The 20135-nt window shown below is 53.1% G+C and overlaps 1 gene segment (V, D, J or C); it reads left to right on the top strand.

The window, feature by feature from the left end:
• Window positions 1-1383: 1383 nt before the first annotated feature.
• The window catches only part of LOC141421460 (Ig mu chain C region membrane-bound form-like), a 152417-nt gene continuing 133665 nt past the window's right edge, over window positions 1384-20135 (top strand). Inside the window, exon 1 of the C gene segment in view lies at window positions 1384-2390.

Here is a 20135-nt window from a genome sequence, read left to right as displayed (position 1 = left end):
CAACTGTGGAGCAGGGAGAACTTTGAAAATAAAATTTAAAAGCTCATCCGTGAGGCAGGTGAAGATAACAGAAGCATGGAGATTAAGAGGACTTGCTGTGTTGTGTGCTTTGGGCTCACTTGAGATGGGAGTTGGTAAAACTTGGACAAGTGTCCCTCACCACTACTATCACGATCCCCGACCCCACCCTCACCAATGTCTTTATCTCTCATCAGATGGCCGGGCTTCAGCTGTGATCTGTCCCTCCGCTGTCGCGACCATGCAGAGCTTCCTTTCCATCTCTTTTCTCTGTCTTTTTTTTTTTTTTTAATTTGGGACTGGGGTTTGAACTCAGGGCTTCACACTTGTAAGCAGGCGCTCTACCACTTGAGCCATACCTCCAGTCCCCTTCCATCTCTTAAAGGCTCTCTCAAGGACCGCAGTTCTTGTGGTTGCCTGGCAGATGCTCCTTTGAATTTCCTTTTCCGTACTTAAAAAGCTGGACATCGATCTACCATTTGATCCAGCAATACCACTCTTGGGGATATACCCAAAAGACTGTTACTCCAGAGGCACCTGCACATCCATGTTTATTGCGGCACTATTCACAATAGCCAAGTTATGGAAACAGCCAAGATGCCCCAGCACTGACGAATGGATTAAGAAAATGTGGTATCTATACACAATGGAATTTTATGCAGCCATGAAGAAGAACGAAATGTTATCATTCGCTGGTAAATGGATGGAATTGGAGAACATCATTCTGAGTGAGGTTAACCTGGCTCAAAAGACCAAAAATCGTATGTTCTCCCTCATATGTGGACATTAGATCAAGGGCAAACACAACAAGGGGATTGGACTATGAGCACATGATAAAAGCGAGAGCACACAAGGGAGGGGTGAGGATAGGTAAGACACCTAAAAAACTAGCTAGCATTTGTTGCCCTTAACGCAGAGAAACTAAAGCAGATACCTTAAAGCAACTGAGGCCAATAGGAAAAGGAGACCAGGAACTAGAGAAAAGGTTAGATTAAAAAGAATTAACCTAGAAGGTAACACCCACGCACAGGACATCAATGTGAGTCAATGCCCTGTATAGCTATCCTTATCTCAACCAGCAAAACCCCTTGTTCCTTCCTATTATTGCTTATACTCTCTCTACAACAAAATTAGAGATAAGGGCAAAATAGTTTCTGCTGGGTATTGAGGGGGGGAGCGGGAGGGGGTGGAGTGGGTGGTAAGGGAGGGGGTGGGGGCAGGGGGGAGAAATAAACCAAGCCTTGTATGCACATATGAATAATAAAAGAAAAATGAAAAAAAAAAAAAAAAAGAATTTCCTTTTCCGGTCTTCCGCCTCTTCCTAGCGCTTCCTTACTTTTCGTTGCCTCTAGGAGCTCTTCGTTACCCTTTGGTACTCTGTCGTTGTCCTTCGGGACGCTTCGTTTGTCTTCGGACCTCTTCGTTGCCCTTCGGAATACCTCGTTACCTTTCGTACTTTTTCGTTACTCTTTGGCCCTCTTCGTTACCCTTCGGAACTCTTCGTAGCCTGACGGAGCTTTTCCTTGCCCTTAGGAACTCTTCGTTGCCCTTCGCAGCTTTTCGTTATCCTATGGCGCCTTTCGATACTCTCCGGAACTCATCGTTGCTTTTCGGAGCCGTTCCCCTGGTTTCAGATTTCCTCAGGAGTGCAGTGCTGTCAGGGTGTGGGAGCGAAGTTCCGGGAACTCTGCATGGACGCTTGGCCTGGTCTTGAAGGGGTGTTGGGGATATGACTTACAGTTGGACGCCGTGTCCTCTGGTTTCTAAGGCGGATGGGGCCTCTTGGGTAAATTCCTTATATTCCACCTGATTCTGCATAGCACGCAATGACTCATCATGATCACCAGGGGGCATCTGAGTTCTGCACTGTGGTCTCTGTGGTGTTCCAGCAGGTGCGCGCAGGGGCCGAGGCCTCAGGTGGACCTTTAATGTGATCTGACCTGACAAGGCCCTGAACAGCACCAAGTTGGCTGAGCCTGACCATGCCCTTTCAGTGCCAGGAGCCCGACTGGCAGAGGATCCCTACAAGACCCCAAGAACCCACCACTCCACAAGAATGTGCTGGAGACAAGGTCACAGGATGGGGAGGCTTGGAATGCCAGCTCTGGGCGTCCTCTAATTCTGTGGACGCCATGTTGATTCTCTCTTACTTAAGTCATAAATCTTCCATTGTCCTGGTTGGCTAAATAGCCACGTGATACATGGGAATCCAGTCTGCCCACATGTCACTGTGCACATAGCTGTGCATGGAGCCTGGGTTCACAGGACGGGGCAAGGAGCCTGGGGGGGTTCTCTTCAAACTGCAAGTATGAATCCAGCACCTCCAACCTGACCACAGAGAGTGCACTCGCCCCACCATCCACCTTAACAAGGTAAGGTACCTGCCCAACCTACCACAAAAGACAGGGGCACTCTCCCCATCCTCCCTGACAAGAGCCTCCTGTGGGTAGCAGGTGCAAACTACAGACGGCCACACGAGGGCAGCAGAGTCTTGCTGGTGTGGCCCGCCAGCCTGGGGCCAGCTAGGTGCTGCTGCAGAGGGTAAAATTTGGCCAGAGTGCACCTTGCTTGAAGCCCAGCACAGGTGCTGCTCCTATCAGAAAACCGTTTCCATCTGGCTCAGACCTGCCCGACCCCGGCTACAGTCTCAGTGGTGACCCTGTTCCCAGAATGTCCTTACACACCAGGCACAGTGTGACCCTTGGCTTTTGTGCATTTGCGTGGACTGCTCTGCCTGCAGTGAGCAGCACTGTGAGGCAGGACCAGGAAACCTGTTCCCTGGATTTCGGGGCAGGGGTGATGATGACAGACTTGAAGACTGACCTTCTGCTGCTGGCCTTCAGAGCCCACCTGTGGACAGGAGGCCCTCCTAGTGACTGTGGTATTACATTGAGCCTGGGGACACAGAGCAGTACTCTAGAGCTGCAGAAAGCATAGCCCCAGACTAGTGTCTGAAAGAATGCCATGTCCTATCTCAGGCAGGCTGGACTGTTGACCCTGGGCCTTAGAGGGCTTTGACTGATGGCAGGACTGTTCTGCAGGTCGTGCACAGTGGCCATCTGGAGTCATGACTAGCTCCAGGGGGCGTCCGTCCCATCGGGTTTCTTGAGCCAGGAATCTAGGATCTCAGTGTGGCTCCTGTGTGTCCCTCTGGAAAGCCAGCCTTGTCATAAGCCCCACCACAATCCTTGGGTGGAGCAAGCAGTCACAGGCAGTCCTAGGGCAGATGGGGAAGACTGTCATCTATACTCCTCAGAGATGGGCTCCTCCTTGTCTTCCACTGCCGACGTTGTTGGACACCTCTGCTCACTTTCAATCTGGCTGGGCGGGGCCAAGTCTCTGGAGGTGACTGGCACAGCATGCAGTGATGCATCATGGCCACAAGGGGGCCTCTGAGCACTGCTCTGTAGTCCCTGTGAGGACCTAGCAGGTGTGCCAGGGACTGTGGCCTCAGGTGGACTTGCTAGTGTGATCTGTCCTGCCAGAGCACTAACTGCTCCATGCTGATCCTGACTGTCCCCCCTCAGTGCAGGTCCCGAACTGACAGGGTCCCCACTGGGCCCCAGGAACCTAATCCCCACAAGAAGGTGGTGGAGATGCAGGTGCAGGACATGGCAGCTGGGAAAGAGATCCCTGTTGATCTCCCTCCCTCTCTTTAGTCATATACCCCTTTCCGACTGTTGTAGGCAACTGATCACGTGAGTTGTGGGAGTCCAGCCTGCTCAGGGTCCTGCTTTCTGCTGTCATGTCTCTGTGCACATAGCTGTGTATGGAGTCTGGGGACATTACCAGGGGCACAGGAGTCTGGGGAGGTCCTCTGCAAACTGTGAGTATGGACCCAGCACCCCTAACTACCACAGACAGTGCAGTCCCCCCACCCCCATTTGAACAAGACGAGGCACCTGCCCCACCTGTCATCCACCCTGACAAGAGCCTCCCATGCGTAGCAGGTGTGATCCCTCCAACAGCCACATGGAGGCAGCAGAGCCTTGCTGGTGTAGGCAGCCAGCTAGGGCCAGCTGGGAGTTCAGGGCAGGGTTCAGTTTGACCAGAGTGTAGCTTTCCTGGAGCCCAGCACAGGCTCTGTTCGTATCAGATAACAGTCTCCATCTGGCTCAGATTCAATTGTAAATGTCCCAGATTTGTCTGATGCTGGCTACAGGCTCAGTGGTAACCCTGCTGTGGGTCTGGCTTACACACGAGACACAACGAGATCCCTGGCCTTTGTGTGTTGGGGAGAGTTGACTGTGTCTGCAGGGAGCAGTTCCTCGATGTCACCCTGGGAAGCCTTCTCCCTTGGTTTCAGAGCAGGAGTGATGATGATGACAGACTCTAGACTGATGTGCTGATGCTGACCTTCACACAGCCCACCTGTGGGCAGGAGGCCCTTCCCGTGTCCCTGGCATTCGACTGACTGGGGACTCAGGCAGGTACTTTAGGGTTGCATGACTCATAGTTCCAGGCTAGTGCCTGAAAGGCTGCTACGTCTTGCCTCATGCAGGCAGGCAGGTGGACTTGGGCCTTGCAGGGCTTTGCTGGTGGACAGGCTACTCTGCAGTCATCATGAGTCCAGAATTGGTCTCACAGGCCTCCCTCCTCTCTGGTTTCTTGAGCCAGGAATCTAACTTCTCGTGGCGCTTAGGACTCACACATCCCTCTGGGCTGCCAGCTGTGTCATCTGACTCATGGCTGCCAGTGGGTAGGGAAAGTAGTCACAGGCAGTCCTGGACAGATGGGGAAAATTGTCACCCACACTGCTTCACAAACATGGGCTCCTCCTTGTTGTCTTCCACTGCTGATCTTGGACACTTCTGCTCACTTCCATTGGCTATGAGGAATGACAGCATGTGTCTGCTGTGATCATCTCAAGTTCACAGTGTAAATGAACATAATTCAGGATCACTGTTGGAGTATCTCGGCCGGTGGACCATTCAGGACCATTGCCGTAGGCCCTGGGCCAGGGCAGCATGGTCTGCAGTGAGGAGATGGGCTGAGCTTCGTGGGCAGTCATGGCAGGGAGCAGATTGCACTGAAGGGTGAAAGTTGATAAGGGCCGACTTCAGGGGCTGGGGTCCACGATGACAGCCTGCCATGGTGCACCTGGGGTGGTGCAGGGCGAGGAGTCAATCACAGGTTCACTGAGTGGATGTGTGTGGGCCTTGCTGAACAAACTTAGCAGGGAAGGTGCCTCAAGGATGAGCTCAGGTGGGGTGGGAGTGGTACCAGGAGTCTGAGTAGAGTTTGTCCAAGTGGAGCGTCTGTGTCCACAGTGAGACTGTAAAACCACCTCAGAGACTCCAAATCTCATCACCACATTTCCACCAGCTAACATGGCATCACTTCTCAGGCATCATGCACGAACAGTTGTACTAGGTCTCAGTGGGCAGGACTAGGGACATACATATGTAAACACACAAGTACACACGCTCACTCTTTGCTTTGTGTCACCTGTATCTGAGAGCCCATCTGACGGGGTGGGGCCAAGACTCTGTACTGAGCCTGGCACAGCATGCAATGGCACTTCATGGCCACCAGGGGGCACCTGAGCTCTGCTCTGTAGTCTCTTTGGGGACCCAGATGATGCTCTAGGTGGGGATCCAGATGATGCTCTAGGTGCTGTGGCCTCAGATGAACCTACTGATGTGACCAACCCCAAGCTGAGTCTGACCATGTCCACTCAGCACCAGCTCCCCAAATGGCAAGGATCCCCCACAAGTCTCACAGAACCCAACGCCTCAGAAAAAGGTGCTGGAGACCGGGAGTAGGACCAATCTGCTGACATGTGAGCCCCATGTGCCCCCTAATTCTGTCCACACCCTTGGCTCTCCCTCACTTTAGTCAGAAACCCTCTTTTGTCCTGGTGTGGCCAAGTGACCACGTGAAACGTGGGAGTCCAGCAGGCTCAGAATCATCATTTGGGTCTTGGGATCTGCCAGGGATCGCCACACTGGGGCAGAGAAGTCTGTGTGTTGGGGTCTTTCCCAAACTGAAAATTTAAACCCAGCACCTCTAACTTATCACAATTCAGTCACCCCACTACCCACCTTAACGTGACAAGGCACCTGCCCACACTACCATAAAAGGTGCATTCTCCCCCATCCTGAGCCTCCTGTGGGTAGCAGGTGTGACCCCACCGATGGCCACGTGGCGGCAGTAGAGGTTCATGTGGGCAGCCAGCCTGGGCTCAGCTAGGAGTCACCAGGGTAGAGCACAGGTGGCCCGTGTGTGACTTGTTTGGAGCCTAGTACAGGCTCTGCTGGTATCAGAAAACAGCCTCCACCCGGCCAAGACTTAATTATAAATGTCCCAGATTTGCCTGACCCTAGCTATGGCCTCCCAGACTGGCCTTGCTGACCTGGCACAGTGCAACCCTTGGTCTTTGTGCATCTGGAGAGAGCTGACTGTGTCTGCATGAGTGGTCCCATGAGGCAGAGGTGGAAGCCTTTTCCCTGGGTTTCAGAGCAGGAGTGATGGCGACAGTCTTAAGACTGACCTGCTGCTGCTGACTTTACACCACCCACCTGAGGACAGGAAGCCCTTTTAGTGTCCCAGGCATTCCGCTGAGTCTGAGGACACAGCTGGTTCTCTAGGGCTGCAGGACCCACAGCTCTAGGCAGCACCCAAGAAGACACCCTGTCCCATCTCAAACAGGTGGTACTGGTGAACCTGGGCCTCGGCTGTTTCTCTGGTACTGGTTTGGTGGCTGTGGCACACTTTAGATCCTGCACAGAGGCCATCTTAGGTCCAGAACAGGATCCAGGGGCCTCCCTCCCCTTGGGCTTCTTGAGCCAGGAGACTGACATCTTACATGGAGCTCAGGCCTCCAGCATCTTCCTGGAGAGCTAGGCCCGGGCATCTTGCCCCATGGCAGTGCTTGCATGGGGAAAGCAGTCACAGGCAGCCATGGGGCAGATGGGGAAAATCGTCACCTACACTGCTTCAGAAATGGGCTCCTCCTTGTAGTCTTCCTCTGCTGACATTGGACACCTCTGCTCATATCCACTGGCCATGAGGATGACAGCATGTGTCTACTGTGATCGTCTCAAGTTCACAGTGTGAAAGAACGTAATTCAGGATCACTGTTAGTGTACCCAGGCAGGTCAACAACACAGGACCATTGCAGTAGGTGCTAGCCCAGGGCAGCAAGTGGAGAGACTGGGCTCAGCTGGAACATGGGAATGTGGGAGTCCATGGCAGGGAGCAGATGTGCAGAGGGTGAAGGTTACTAAGAGCTAAAACCAGGGGCCGGGGGTCTATGGTGATGGCGTGGCAGGAAGAGCAGTGACACTTTGGGTGGTGGAAAATGAGGAGTCAAGCACAGGTCCAGGTGAGTGGATGTGTGTGGGCCTTGCTGAATGGACTTAGCAGGGAGGTTGTTATACCTTAATTTCCAAGGATTTTCCCCAGTGGGCTGCAAGCGGTACCAGGAGTCTTAGTACAGTTTGGCCAAACAGAGGGTCTTTGTCCCCAGTAAGACTGTAAAACCATCCCAAAGACTCCAAACCCCACCAGGTAACATGTCACCATACTTCAGGCATGATGGATGACAGTTGTACGAGGGTCTTAGTGGGCAGAGCTAGGGAAATATGTATGTAAACACACACTCATACAGACATGTGCACTTGTGCGTGGGCAGTCGCTCTTTGCTTTGTATCACCTGTACCTGAGAGCCCATCTGGCTGGTGGGGCCAAGACTCTGGACCTGTGCCTGGCACATCATGAAGTGATACATCATAGCCACCAGGGGTGTCTGAGCTCAGCTCTGTGGTCACTGTGGGGACCTAGGAGGTGTGCCAGGAGATGAGGTCTCAGGTGGACTTATAGTGTGGTCTGACCTGAGCAGTCCCAAGCTGAGTCTGACCATGTCCTCTCCGTGCCAGGTCCCCATTGGCAGGGGTCCCACCAGTCCCCAGAAACCCCGCTCTCCACTAGAAGGTGCTGGAGACACAGGGTGCAGCCTGGGGAGGCTGGGAATGTGAGTCCTTGGTTCTCCCTAATTGTGTCAACTCCCTGTCAATTCTCATTTTACCCATAAACCCTCTTTTGTTCTGTTGTGGCCAGATGACCACATGGGTCATGGGAGTACGGTCATCCCAGGTGCCTTTGTTTGGCTTGGGGTCTGTGGACATGTTAGAGTGTTCATAGTTGTGTGTGTAGCGTGGGGTCACCATGAGGGGGCTCATGAACCTGTGGGAGGTTCCCCAAACTGCAGGTATAATCCAAACACCCCAATCTGAGACCCACGTTAACAAGCAGTGCCATCTTCCTCATGTACTGTAAAAGACTGGGGTGTGATGGTGGTGAGCTCCGCCCCTCCCCCTTACAAGCGCCTCCTTACATGCAGTGGGTCGATGCTGCCTTTTGCCACATGGTGGCAGCAGAGCCTGATCACGGGTTGCCAGCCAGGTGCCAACTAGGGACTGCTTGGCATGTCAGGGAGGGCACTGTCTGGCTAGAGTGGAGCCCAGCCCAGGCCCCTCTTCTACTGGAAAACAGTAAGTCTGGATTGTTCCCAGGCTGAGCTCCACCTGGCCGTAGAGAGTTGATAGTTCCAGGCACAGTCCGTCCTTTGTGCTGTGGTGAGATCCCCACCATCACCGCTGCGATTCGCAGATGGAAACTTCAGAGTCGGGCCCCACACATTGGGGGTGGTGTTTGAGACAGGTCAAGGAAGCCTCTCAGCCTCTTGCCTGGACTAGGCAATTTTGTGGGGACAGGAGGGGAGAATTGGCTCTGCTGCTGCCCCAGGACAGAAGCCTGGACAGCAGGCATGTGGACAGACAGGTGGAGGGCCTGAGTCCAGAAGGGGCAGCTCCCCCTGTGACAGACACACAGGTGTGAGGTTCTGGGGTCTGTGGAAGCCCCTGGATCCTCTTCTGCAGTTCTCACTTGTGCACCCTGTGCTCCACTTGGCCTCCTGCCTGGCCTGGGTCAGGTTCTGTTTGTCCTTCCTGTTGAGCACACATGTCTGCAACCCCTGTAGATCTCTCTGACATGAAGACCAGACCCCTTGAGTTCTCTCCAGCATCCCCCTGTTCCACATTCTCCCATCCATGGGCAGCAGCCTTGCTTCCACATGTGCACATGTCCTACTATGGGTTGTGTCTTTTGCAGCTCACACCGACAGCCCACAAGGAGTGACAATGCATGTACGTTCATTTCAGACTCTACCTGGCCTCAGTGGGCTTGTGTTCCCAGCCCTGGCCTTCCTGTCACCTCTGTAGGAACTGTTCTATGTAGCTGTAATAAAGTCAGACTCCGAAGAGAAAGGTGAAGGCTAAAAACAGTGGCTGTGTGGACACCTGAGCCTCCCTTTTGGTGAAGCCTCTGAAACTCTGGTGCAGATCCTCACAGTGTGGAGGGGCAGGGGGAGGAAGGGGTGGTGAATGGGGAGATTGTGAGGTGATCAGTGGACAGTTCCATGGGTCCAGATAGAGGAAGGGTGTGGAGGGCCCTCCACAGAGCGCTGGTTCCTAGGACACTGCACGGCCAACTGGGGGCAGGTGTTTGGCAAGAAGATAGGGCCAAAGGTCTGCCAGGGCCCCTCAAGGTAGGTAGGAAGGAGTCCCAGGGACTCAAAGCTTTCTTCATCCCCTGCAGCTGCTGATTGGAATGAGGGCCAGGATGAGTGGCAAGGGCCTGTGTGGGGCTGGGTAGTCATCACCCCTGCCTGACTTCTTCAGTGGAGCCCAGCCCAAGGCCCTGGGTGAAGATACTCTGTGTTCTGACCACCTGAGGTCATGGGTGGCTGCCTGGGGCTCAGAGAGGGGCGGCCTCTCAGAGGCTGCATGTCCCGTGGTGGCTTCCAGACCAGAAGAGTTCAAGTCAAGCACAGACTCAAGCAGGAACCAGGGCTGACAGCCAGGTCCTGCTGGCCATGCAGTGTCCTGGGACCCATCAGAACTCTCCCTGCTCTGCGTCTGTCTGGACCCATCGATCTGTCCACTGAGCACCCCATACACTTCCTGTTCATCACTGTCCCTCCTCTCCCTGCCCCAACCATCTCCAGCTCCCCTCCAGCCTGCCCCACTACTCTGTCCCCTGGAGGGAGCCCTGGCCCTCCGGTGACCAGCCTCCAGGGCAGCTGCAGGGGTGGGGGGCTGCTCCCTGCACCTTGGAGTACAGCCCTGCCACCCTGTGTCTCTCTGTTTTAGGGTGGGACATCTGCCGCTTCTGCAAAACCCTCCCTGTCCCCTTTCATCCTTTTCTTTTTTTTTGGTGGCGCTGGGGACAGAACCCAGGGCCTTTCACATGCTAGGCAAACACTCACCACGACTCACACCCCAGCCCCGCTTTCATTTTAATGAAGATTTCTCAGATGTGCAGGCTTACAATATGGCATAGCGCTGACGTTTTGTAAAAGTGGTATTAGAAGCTGAGGTTTTAGCATAGAGAAATACAAAGCAATGTAATCGTCCTGAACAATGTTTGGGGATTGTCTAGGGTGAGTCATCTGCAGGGGTCCCGTCCTCCCCTACCTTGTGCTGGGTGACTGTGCCTCCCACAGGGCCCTGGCCCAGTGTGCTCTAGGGTGACTGGATGCCCCCAGCCTGAGTCCCTCACCTTTTCCTTTCCTTTGGACCAGAATCATGGGTAGACAGGGCCTGTGTCCACACCATGGGGTCCCCACCGCAGCCCCTGCCCCTATCATAGGGGCCTTTGTTCTTTCACACTTCAAGTCCAAGCACCCAGATGCATAGCTAGAGCCCCCAGCAGCTCCATCTGTCTTGGACTTTCTTCCCAAAGGCACACCAGCCCCACTGCATGGTCTCCCATACGGGCGTGTGCCCCCTTGACCCTGTAAGTTGGGGCACCAGGTCGAGTGAGTCGGCCTGGCTCTCTCCTGGCAGGGCTGTGAGGGGCATTTTCCCCTCAGTCCATTTGCAGGAGCCCAGGACACCTGGGCTTGGCAGAGTCTTGGAAGTTCTGGCCACAGCAGCTAGCCCTGGGTGGGGTTCAGGCAGGGGCAGCTGCCTGGCTCTGACCAGGATCAGATGTCCAAAGTTGGTGTGGATGGAAGGTAGAAGGGAACCGTAAGGACAGAATGTCACATTTGCACCCCTGGCCGACCTGCCCAGACACCCTTACAGCCAAACTTAGGGAGCTGGAGGGAGCTGGCGGGTGGCGGGAGGCAGGACAGCTGAGGAGGCAAAGTTGTATAGGGCCTCTTCCCAAGAAAGCAGGAGGCTGTGGGCAGGGTGAGCCCGGAGCAAACCTCAGGGTGGCCGGGAGTAGTGGGAGGGGGCTCCAGGCTGGGGGTCCTGCAAGGAGAGGAGTGAGGCCAGGACAGAATGCAGAGGCCACACAGGGCAGGGTGGCCCTTAGCAAGAACTCTGGACCACCTGCCAAGGGTGCATGTCATGTGTGTGTGAGTATGTGTGACTGTGTATGTATGTGTTCAGTGAGTGGGAGCATGCACTCCTTGGCCACCATGCTCTGGCACTCCTGGTGTGGCAGTGCACATGGGTCTGTGCCCGTCTTTGTGTGGTTGACATGTGGCCTCTTGTGAGTTGGGCTTATGCAGCACCGTGTGTGTCTGAGTGTGGCCTGGGTGTGGGTGCACCCCTTTCTGGATGTGCATTTCTGCAGAGCTGGTCCGTGACCCAGGGGGTGCCTGAGGACAGGCTTGGGGGTCTGTGACCCTTTGGGCTTTGGGGCCTGGGGGTGCACAGCTCCTTCCCACAGGTGTCTGCGACATTGCACATGTGCGAGGCTGTGGTGTCACTGTTCCATGGGAACAAGCCTGAGTGGGCTGAGTGTGTTGTGCACAGCGCCAGCTGGTTGTGACTGTGAGCCTCAGTGTGTGTGTGTGAGTTTGTGAGGACATCTGTGTGTCAACGCTGGCAAGACTGTGTGCATTGCCTGCACTCATATATCTCTGTTATGTGTGTCTGTGTGGTAGTGTGTCAGTACTTGTGTATCACCGTGTGTGTGTGTGTGTGTGTGTGTGTGTACAGGAGGGTGAGTGCCTGAACATGCTTGCATTTCTGCATTTGTATCTGTGCATCTATGTGTCTCTGTGTTTGTGTATGTGTCCATGTGTGTATCTATATGTTTCTGTGAGTGTGTGCCCATGTATGTGTCTCTGTGTTTCCCTGTGTCTGTGTGTTTCTGTGTCTTTGCATGTGTCTCTATGTCTATGTGTGTGTCTGTGTGTGTGTCTCTGTGTGTGATTGTGTGACTGTTTATGACCACTTGTGTATATGTATGTATCTCTGTGTTTATGTGTCTGTGTGTATCCATGGGTGTAACTGTATGTTTCTGTGTTTCCATGTATATGCCTATGTGTGTTTCCCTGTGTTTCTCTGTGTGTGTGTATGTCTGTGTGTCTCCATGTGTGTGATTGTGTGTTTATGATTATTTGTGTGTGTCTATGTATCTGTGTGTCTGTGTGTGTGTGTCCATGTGTGTGCCTGTGTGTGATTGATTGTGCATCTGTTTGATGACTATTTGTGTGTATCTATGTATCTGTGTGTCTGGGCATGTGTGTCTGGAATGTCTGTGTGTGTCTATATGTGTCTCTGTATGTGTTTGTGTCTATATGTCTTTCTGTAAGTGTCTGTATATATTTTTTTCTTTTTTCCGTGTCTGTATATTTGTGTGTCAATGTATCTCTGTGTGTGTCTGCCTGTCTCTGTGTGTCTCTCTGTGTGTTTGTGGTTGTGTGTTTGGGTATGTCCACCTGTCTGTGTGTATCTGTCTGTGAGTATCTTTGTATCTGTCTGTGTGCCTGTATGTGTGTCTGTGTATGTTTCTGTGTCTCTGTGTATGCCTGTATGTGTCTGTGTATATCTGTGTGTCTGTATGTATGTTTGTCTCTGTGTGTGATTATGTATCTGTTTATGATTTGTGTCTGCCTGTCTGTGTGTATGTCTGTGTGTCTTCATGGCTGTGTTTTGGTAGACTGTATTTCCAGGAGGTGTTGGCCTCACTCCTGTCACCCAGGCCACATGACCCCTCACATTTAGCTCTCCCTGGAGAACTGGACTCAGCTGGGGAAGTGGATGCAGGCAAGAGCCCTTCTCCCAGGATGCAGGCTGGGCTGGGTACCAGGTTGCTTCATTAGGACACCCCCAGGTGTCCCCAGCATGGGCTCCTCAATATGGGCTCCCCAGAGGTGCCTCTCGCTCCCATCACCATGCCAATTGTGGAGGCTCAGCTGGTGGGTGAGGGTCCTGATGCAGTCCTCGTTTGTGACCCCTGGGGACCTGGGCGGAGGTCAGGCAAATCTGCACTGGGGCAGCTGTGGGGCCCAGAGGGTCCTGTGGCTGCATCCTGCAGGGAGCCAGGGGTGGCAGGATGGCATATGAGGAGTTGTGGGGCAGGAGCTAACTGTGGGGGTCCCACTGTGGGCCTGGGCTCTGTCTCCGGTGACCTGCAAAGCCCTTCCAGGGCTTCCTTCAAGTTCTGCAGCTGCCCCTGGGCAAGGCCACTGTTTGTTCCCACCAGGAAGTCCTCTGCAGAGGCTCCTTAGTGCCTGGTCACTGGGGTCTGGTCACTAGGGGATGATCAGGGTCAGGGTGACTGGACCCTGTGTGGAATCCTCCAGATCCACTGGGCCCAGGACCAGCCTCACTCCCCCACCCTTCCCCAGTGCAAATCCCCTGTGACTCTGGGTCTTTGAGTTTCGGTCTCAGGTGCAAGCGGGGATTTCCACTCTGGTTGCCCACCTGCTCTGTGGTTCCTGTTTTCAGCATTTTTAGAAATATTTGCAAATGGTGTTTGTGCTATGATTGGGGTGGGGCTGGGTTGAGTGGCAGCCTGTGCTCACAGGGTTTTGTTTTCCAGACTGAGCTAGGGTGGGGGTGGGGTGGCTGTAGTGAGGGTCCTGGCTGACCCCAGGAACGCAGCCTCACCCTGGTCAGCCTGTGGAGTGGAGGCTGCATCTGGTCCTTGCAGGGAGGTCCTGGCAGCCCTGATACCTGACTTGAGTGTGGGTGGTCCAGGCCCTGCCTGTGCCCCACACCAGAGCCACCCCCATGGCTGGTCAGGCCTCATGACCTGTTCCCTGGGCAGACCCCAGCCCACCAAGGACCCCCTGAAGCACACAACACATATACACACACACACACAGCCCACCCAAACACTCATGTTTTGAGCTCACTGTGGCCCCCAGTCCTGGATGGCCGGGGTCCTTGTGATGCTGACTGGGACTGACCCTCACTGTGCGGAGCCACCATCCCTGTGCTCTGTGCTGCACGTGCAGGAGACAAGGCTGATGCCTTGACCAGCTGCATCGACCTGGACACACCGGCCAGGCAGGCTTAAGTTATTGCTCTCCAAGCCTCCTCTGGCCTCCTGTGCCACAGTTGCTCAGCAATGCCTCGTGTGTGTGTGTGTGTGTGTGTGTTTGTGTTTGTGTGTGTGTGTGTGCACAAGCCTGGACCTGGGTGCACATGTGAGTGTGAGCAGTGTGTTCAGGTGAGTGGCGAGTCTGTGCATGGAGCATGTGGTTGTGTGCAGTGTGCAGAGGTGTGCAGAGGTGTGTATCATGTGTGGGTGTGAGGATATGCATGGATGTGCAGAGGTGTGTATCATGTGTGGGTGTGAGGATATGCATGGATGTACAGAGGTGTGCAGGGCTGCACAGGTATGTGGTAAGGCTCTTCTCACATTTCCAGGCCTGGCTCATCCTCACCCCAAGAACACCCTTTGGCACACACATAGTGATGGTCAGTGAGAGGCCTGGTGGGTGACAGGGCTGTGGTCAGGACCGTGTGGCTCGGCACGAGTGAAGGGCAAGGAAGTTCCTGACATGTTGGGGACCAGGACTGGGCAGTGCATCTAGGGGAGGATGGGTCGAGCCTGTGTGTTTGTCTGTGTTTCTCTGTGGGCAGATGTATGCGTGTGTCTGTCTGTGTCTCTGTGTGTGCACATGGTTGTGTCTCTGTGTCCATGTGTGTCTGACTGTCTGTGTACACATGTGTGTCTGAGTGTGTTTGTGCACATGTGTTTTTGTGCCTATGTCTTTCTCTGTATGTCTCTGTGTGTTTATGTGTGTGTCTGTATGTACACATATTGTGTGCGCCTGTGTCTTTGTGTGTGTCTGTGGGTGCATTTATGTGTGTATGTCCTAGCTATTCTGTGTCCTTGTATGTTTCTCTGTGTGACTGTGTGTGTCATTGTGTGTATATGTCTGTGTCTGCGTGTATGCACATGTATGTCCCATTTGTCTGTGTCTCCATATGTCTGTGTGTGTCTGTTTGTGCATGTGTGTGCTTATGTGTCTGTGTGTCAGGACCTGGCCTGTGTAGGTGTCCTAGTGAGGAGGGTTTGTTGAATTCCTTCCTGGGTCTAGTAGAGCCCCAGGCTCTGGGCCCCAGACTCAAGTTTCATCTGGTTGGTGAAGGGTATAAGTAGCACCTTGGGGTCAGAACTGGGGAAGTGTGGAGGTGGTGGGTCTGGCTACTTTACTTCAGGACTTCCAGGCCCCAGAGGACAAGGCCCCAGTCTTGGACAAAGCAAGGTCCTGGGGGAGAAGCAGACACAGAGACAGGGTGACAGCAGAGACAGAGATACCAAGGGAAAAGATGAGGAGAGAGAGACACATAGTAGGTCACAGGGATCTGTTGGCTCAGGCCAGGGACCTTACAAACACCCTCATCCTCACACACTCACATACCACTCTCACCCTCACCCACACATCCACAGGATGTGCACACAGACACTCACATCACACACGCTCCCTGACAGGTCACACATACATTCCTGTGGACAGCCTGAGTCACAGACCTTCCAAAACCACACACACCCTTTTCCACACACACTCACACTCAGCCACATAGCACACATACACTCACTCACACTCCTCCTGCCAGGTCCCCACCCACAGGGAGTCACACTGAGGGTCACTTAGGCTGGGCAACATCCCAAGTGTTCTGAGTCCACCAGCTGCTGTTCTGAGAATCACACCCAAACCCAGACGTGGCCAGGTGGGGCTGTGGCCTGGACAGGGCCAGTAAGGTTCCCAAGATCTGAGAAAGCTCCAGCCTAGAATCAGTTGGCATCAACCACCATTAGGCCTTAATGAGGCCAAGTTCAGCCAGGATTGGAAAAAAAGTCAACCAAGACCAACTATAGTCTGACCAGTATCCTTCAGAGTCAAGGAAGGATGTGTCAAGGGCCAGGCAAGATCAACTAGGATCATCCTGTGATCAAACATGTTCAACTAAAGTCATCCATGGTCCCTAAGGTTAAATAGGACCAGCCAGGGCCAGCCAATGTCACCCAAGTTCAAAGAGGGTCAGCCAGGATCAGCAAGGTCAGCCATGGTCACCCAAGTTCCAACATGGCCACCAGGGTCTTCCCAGGCTATTCTGGCACCCTCCTGAGGCATGCCAGCTCAGTTGGGACTCACCTGTGCAGGACTTAGCAGTGTGCATCCCTCCCTGTCCTCCCACCCCCAACCGGCACTAGGACTCTGCCAGGCAGATCCAGAAGAACCATGCAGGGCCCACACCCTACCACAGTGTTCCTTAGGTCCCAGCCTAAGGGCCAGAGGATAGAAAACAGCCCTGGAACTCATGGCAGGACCTGGTCCCACACCCAGGAAAATTGAGGTCCAAAGGGGATAGAATCAGGCCATGAGAAACAGAGACACAGAGTGACAGAGACACTAGAGAGACAGAGATGGGGATAGGTAAGAGAGGCAGAGAATTGAGAGGAGAGACAAGGAGAGACAGAGACATAGAGATAGGAGAGACCCAGGGTCAGCAGTGGGGTGTGACACTCAGTTGTCAGCCCTTGCACAGCTCACATTCACAGAACCCTCAAACACACACACTCACACTACCACATTTACACCTGACCACACACAGACCTCCTCATGCCACAGCCACACACTTGCTCACCCTCCAACCCCCCTCCTCCCCTTCCAGGCCCCTGTCCTGAGAAAGTCATAATGAGGTTGGCTCAGGTATGGCTACTTCCCATGGCACTGAACAAATAGCCTGAGCATCTTGGTCCACCATGTGTTCCATGTCCTGCCTTGAGGGGCCAATCTGAGAGCAGGGCATATGTTCTCTGCTCAGGGTGGTCTGGGGGCAGGGCCCACCCAGGGCCTGACCCAGGGAACACCCTAAACACAGACAGCAGGTGCAGGTGGCAGAGGTCAGCCGGCAGCTGGGAGAGGCCTAGTGAATCCTGTTCAGATCCCCAGGGTCTGGTTTGTCTGCAGTAGGGGGCAATGAGGCTCTGGGCCCCTGCACCTCCCAGGCCTGTCCCCCGAGGTCCCTGGATGCCTACCCAGCCCTGTGCCCTGTCAACAGAAGTTGTGCCAGCCAGGACAGGCTTCTGGGTCTCAGAGAGTAACCCACAGCCCTACATGAAACCACAGACATGGGCCTGGGTGGTGGTGAGAGGGGGGACAGGAAGGCTGGGACCCTGAAATACTGGGATTCCAGCTCTGGGGGCTCAGGCAAGAGAGTGGTCCAGGTAAGGGTCTGGAGGCCCAGGGGTAGAAGTGGGAGGGTGTTTGTCTCAACTGGTCACGGTGTTTTGATATGCATACTGTGTACAGAGACCTGTGAACATCACCCATCTTCTGCCTACCGTGGGTGAACATGCCACTTCTGGGCTCCTCTCAGCACCTCTCCCATGCTGTCTGCCACTCTCTAAGGCCCACTCAAAATGCTTGCTGTGTGTGTGTGTGGTCCTGAGTCACTGGGCAGGGGTCAAAATGTGGCTGGGAACAAGCTTTGAAGTGTGCCAGGTGATGATGGGACAGGCGAGGATGGGCCCTACAGACCTGGCCCACACTCAGCCTTGTCCATGTTCCCAGCAGAATTGACATCGCAAGTGTTTCCTTGAATTGGTCAGTGTGCACTGTTGAGAGTCCAGGGCCTTGGAGGCAGCATGCCATCCTTGTCATCCTAAAGACATCTCTCACTTACCCAGGGCCTGTTCAAATCTACCACCATCCTCAGCGGGGAGGACCTGGTCACTGGTTGAGGGTGAGGAACATGGTCTCACCCCATACCTGACATTCCCACATACACTCACGGTTGTGGAGACAGATCACACAATAGTGAGTGTGGATGTGGTGCTTCCCTTATTCACCAACTTAGGACAGGGAAATACAGGGAAAGACACAGATGGGGAGAGAGAGAGAGAGAGAGAGAGAGAGAGAGAGAGAGAGAGAGAGAGAGAGAGAGAGAGAACTAGAGACCCAGAGACAGAAATATATAATCAGAGACAGAAACAGAGATAGAGATAGAGAGAAGAGGGACAGAGACATGGAGAGACAGAGATAGAGATAGAGAGAAGAGGGACAGAGACATGGAGAGACAGAGATAGAGAGACAGAGGAGATCCAGATAAAAAGACACAGGACACAGAGAGAATCAGAGACAGTATCAGAGACTGAAGTAGAGAGAAAAGAGACAAAGAGAGACAGAGACACAGTGAGATAGAATCAGAGACAGGCAGAAACAGAGCTAGAGACTCAGAGAGACAAACAGAAATATATAATCAGAGACAGAAGTAGAGACAGAGATAGCAGAGAGGTAGAGAAATAGAATCAGAGACAGAGATAGAGAGACAGAGGCTCAGAGACAGAGACAAAGAGAATCAGAGACAGAAACACAGGCAGAAATAGAGAGAAGAGAGACAGAGATACAAAGAGGTAAAATCAGAGCCAGAGAGGTAGAAACAGAGCTAGAGACCCAGAGAGACAGACAGATAGAAATATATAATCAGAGACAGAAGCATAAACAGAGATGGAGAGAACAGAGACAGAGACACAGAGAGATAGAATCAGGGATAGAGACAGAGGTACAGAAAGAGACATAGAGACATATAGAGAATCAGACAGAAACAGAGAGACAGCTATAAAGAGATAGAGAGATAGAGATATATAGAGACCGAATAAGAGAGAGATAAAGAGGCAGGGAGAGAGAGACAGAGAAAGACAGTGAGTGACTGAGACAGAGAGACAGATACAGAGACAGAGAGACAGACTTATAGAGAGAATCAGAAATAGAGACAAAGACAGAAACAGAGCCAGAGAGGTAGAGGCAGAGACAGAGATAAAGAGAGACAGAGAGATATGTCTATATAGAGAAAATCAGAGACAGAAACAGACAAAGAGAGATAAAGGCAGAGACACAAACAGAGAGAGCAAGGGACAGAGAGACAGATAAACAGGAAGACAGAGAGATAGGGAGAGCCATAGAAAGAGTCAGGATAGTAAGAGACAGATACAGAAACAGAGACAGAGAGACAGAGAAATGGAGACAGAAAGAGGTAAAGATAGTGAGAGGAAGAGACAGAAAGGCACAGAGACAGGGAAACAGAGACACATAGAGAAACAGACAGAGACAGGAACAAAGAGAAGAGAGAAACAGAAAGAGGGAGATAGAAAGAGAAGAGAAAGAGAAACAGAGAGACAGAAGCAGAGAGACAGATACAGAGGAGAGACACAGAGACAGAGACTCGGAGAAAGGGACAAAGAGAAGAGAGTCATAGTACAAAGAGATAGGAAGACAGAGAGAAACAAGGAGAGAGACAGAAGCACACAGGAAAGACAGATACAGTGAGAAACAGAGACAGAGAGACAAACAGACACAGAGAGACAAACAGACATAAAAAAGAGAGAGGGAGATAGAGATAGAGATAGGAACAAAGGGATAAGGAATCAGGGAGACAGATACAGTGAGAGATAGAGACAGACAGAAACAGAGATAGAGACACAGAAACAAAGATACAGAGACAGAGAGAGTGAGACAGAGACAGGAACAGAGAAGAGAGGCAGAGACAGAAAAAGATGGGGAGATAGAAACAAAGAGAGACACAGCAAGAACAGAGGCACAGAAAGAGACAGATAGAAAGAGACAGAGGTAAGAGAGACAGAGATAAGAGAAAGACAGAGGCAGAGAGATAGAGAGAGACAGATGGAGGTGGGGAAAGAGCCAGAGAGCCAGAGGCAACACAGACAGAGAAGGAGAGAGCTCAAGCGAGGCAAGATGGTAGGAGAGAAACCACTTGCTGAGGTACTGAGAGAGAGACAGAGGGCAAGGCAGGGAGACAGGGGTCCAGAGAAGGGCCAGAGGGAAAGCTTGGCTGGAGGCACAGGAGGAGACAGGGTCATGGACAGAGCCAGGGACAGGCCAGGGAGGCAAG

Source organism: Castor canadensis, chromosome 3, assembly GCF_047511655.1.
Source record: "Castor canadensis chromosome 3, mCasCan1.hap1v2, whole genome shotgun sequence".
NCBI lineage: Eukaryota > Metazoa > Chordata > Mammalia > Rodentia > Castoridae > Castor > Castor canadensis.
The sequence above is the reverse complement of the archived record's forward strand: the minus strand, read 5'-3'. Positions and strand labels throughout refer to the sequence as shown.